This window comes from Myotis yumanensis, unplaced genomic scaffold (assembly GCF_028538775.1).
Source record: "Myotis yumanensis isolate MYYU_CA2020_CCGP unplaced genomic scaffold, mMyoYum1.0.hap1 SCAF_20, whole genome shotgun sequence".
NCBI lineage: Eukaryota > Metazoa > Chordata > Mammalia > Chiroptera > Vespertilionidae > Myotis > Myotis yumanensis.
The window spans coordinates 18,320,779-18,323,863 of record NW_027223771.1 but is presented as its reverse complement, the minus strand read 5'-3'; the positions used below and the strand labels follow the sequence as shown (position 1 = coordinate 18,323,863).

General features: G+C 52.7%; 1 pseudogene; it reads left to right on the top strand.

Moving 5' to 3' along the window:
* The first annotated feature begins 749 nt into the window (after nucleotides 1–749).
* LOC138998621 (ornithine aminotransferase, mitochondrial pseudogene) lies at nucleotides 750–2,436 on the top strand (annotated as a pseudogene).
* Nucleotides 2,437–3,085: the final 649 nt, after the last annotated feature.

The following is a 3,085-nucleotide window of genomic DNA, read 5'->3' as shown; positions in this document are numbered from 1 at the left end:
TGGACATAAGATATTTCAGTAGTATATCATTTTGTTTTACTAGTGACTGGGTGTATGGACTTGTGCACATTGAAAGGAAATTAATTAGAAAGTGACAAGTGGGGTGGGACTGGCTGAGACGGGTCTGACACAGCCTAATGCCAACCTTCCCCGGTCCCTCCCCATTAGGCTCCACCTGGGGCAGCGCCTTGGCTTCAAGGGTGTCTGTGGAATGAGTGGGATCCCTCTGGCAGGTGAGTTCCTACGGCCTGGCCTGCAGGGAATTGGGCCGAAACCAGCTCTCCGATACCTGCTGAGGGGTCCTGGATTACGAGAGGGCAGTTGTCAGGTGACACAACCCAGAATCGGGCTCCCTCCTCTCTGGTTCCGGGATGCGTGACCTGAGAATTGTTGTCTTCCATCACTACCTCTCATCTCAGTGGTTCTGGTATCTACTATTCTCAGATACATTAGTGACTTATTTTACTAAAAACCCCTGATAAGTTTCTCCCTGGCCAGAGAGCTCAGTTGATTAAAGCATCATCTCAGTAGTGCCAAGGTTGTGGGTTCCATCCTCAGTCAGGCTCCATGCAAGAATCAAACAATGTGCTGCCACCAAGACATAGCCGCTGGTTCTGGCGCCAGAGGCACCCCCAGGGATTATTGGACCCAGCAGGTCGTCCCTGGATCCAGGCTGAGCAATCTGCATTTCCATCCTAACCGCAGGAGAAAGGGTAGCTGATTGGTGGAATTCTTGCTCTGCGGACACGATGCTTTCCAAGCTAGCTCGTCTGCAGACTGTGGCGGGGCACCCACACGCCAGTGACTTCTCCTACATCCGTGGCGACTAAGAAGATGGTCCAAGGCCCTCTATGGTCGGATGACGTTTTTGAACGGGGAAGCCAAGTATGGCGCTCACAACTAAAGGGTGTCCCAAAATTCACGCAAGAAGTAATTTTGATAGAAAACACAGGTTTATAATTAAAAATTGTAAATATTTTATTGATTCAAAATGTATACAGTATAGGGTTTTGTATGGACTAGGACAACGGGTAAATGGCCTCCACAGCTTTGCTGGTACACACGCAAAGCCTTGGTCTTGATTGTCTCTGCTCCTGGGCCATAATTGGTACTTGGTAATGCTTATCAAATTGAAGGGATTGAAATCACAGGGTAACAAATATTAAAATCTGATTCAATAAACCAAGTAAAATTGGGCTTTTATTTTTTGCCATTGTTAATGCTCACGCAAAATTCAAATCTTGCGTGAATTTTGGGACGCTCTTTACCACCTCTTACTGGTCACCCTGGAGAGAGGGACAGGTATTTCCTTGTGGGATGTGGAAGGCAGGAAACGCTTTGATTTTCTGAGTGCGCACAGCGCCATCAACCAAGGGCATTGCCACCCCAAGATTGTGGCTGCCCTGAAGAGCCAGGCGGGGAAGCTGACGCCAACCTCGCGGGCCTCCTACAACAACGTGCCGGGCAAAGACGAGGAGAACGTCACAAAGCTCTTCAACTACCACCAGGTTCTCCCCATGAGCATAGACAGGGTGGAGGCCGGGGAGACCGCTTGCAAGCTGGCGCGGTGGTGGGGCTGCACCGTGAAGGGCATCCCCAAGGACAAAGCCAAGATCGTCTTCTCAGCTGGAAACTTTTGGGGCAGGACTCTGTGTGCCATCTCCAGATCCACGGACCCCAGCAGCGACGACGGCTTTGGGCCCTTCATGCCGGGGTTCGAGATCATTCCCTACAACGACCTACCTGCTCTTGAGCGTGCTCTTCAGGATCCAAACGTTGCTGCGTTCATGGTCGAACCCATTCAGGGCGAGGCGGGCGTCATTGTCCCGACCCAGGCTGCCTGAGGGGTGTGCGCGAGCTCTGCGCCAGGCACCCAGTCCTGTTTATTGGATGAGACCCAGACAGGACTGGCCAGGACTGGGCGATGGCTGGCAGTTGGCCATGCAAACGTCAGGCCTGACCTCGTCCTCCTGGGCAAGGCCCTTTCCGGTGGCCTGTACCCCGTGTGGGCGGTGCTGTGTGACCACGAGATCATGCTGACCATCCAGCCTGGGGAGCGCGGCTCCACGTACAGGGACAACCCCCTGGGCAGCCGCGGGGCCAACGCCGCCTGCGAAGTTTTGGAAGAAGAGAATGAGCTCAGGAAGCTGCCCTGGGACATCGTGACCGCAATGCTTGGGAAGGGGCTGCTGGATGCCACCGTCAGCGGGGAAACCAAAGATTCCGATGCTTGGAAGGTGCGCCTGCGCCTTCGAGAGAATGGACTTCTGGCCAAGCCCACCCATGGCGACATCATCAGATTCCACCTCCTCTGGTCATCAAGAGGACGAGGTCCAGGAGGCCGTGGAGGTCATCAAAAAGACCATCAGTCTTTTTTTTTTTAAATATATTTTATTGATGTTTTACAGAGAGGAAGGGAGAGAGATAGAGAGTTAGAAACATCGATGAGAGAGAAACATGGATCAGCTGCCTCCTGCACATCTCCCACTGGGGATGTGCCCGCAACCCAAGTACATGCCCTTGATTGGAATCGAACCTGGGACCCTTCAGTCCGCAGGCTGATGCTCTATCCACTGAGCCAAACCGGTTTTGGCCAGACCATCAGTCTTTCTGGGTCTGCCTCCGCCAGCTTTCTGAGGGCAGGGCCTGCTTCCCTGGGGTGGGGTCTGTTCCCATGGAGTAGGCCCTGTTCCCACGGGGCGGGGCCTGCTTCCCCAGGGGCGGAGCCAGCTGGGCTGGCAGCTCGGCCACATCCTTCTAACAGCCTGTGTGGTGCTGCTCTCAGCGCTGGCTCATTCCACTCCCCTGTGTCTTCAAGGACCTTTTAAAACATGTTATTTTCAGTTCATACATGCTAGAGCGGCATTTATAACCATGCAGGTTGCTGTGTAAGAGAACGTGAGGGAGTCTGTTTGATCACGTGTGTGTGTGTGTGCTGAGGCGAAATGCTCCCTCTGTATGTAGGCAGCCTTTTCGGCAAGTCCCATGTGGTTTTTACAGGTTTTTATCATTTCCTCGCTGGTGTAAATATATTGTATTTCAAAAAGGTATATGGGGTTTTACATAGAAGACCGCTTTAACCTTC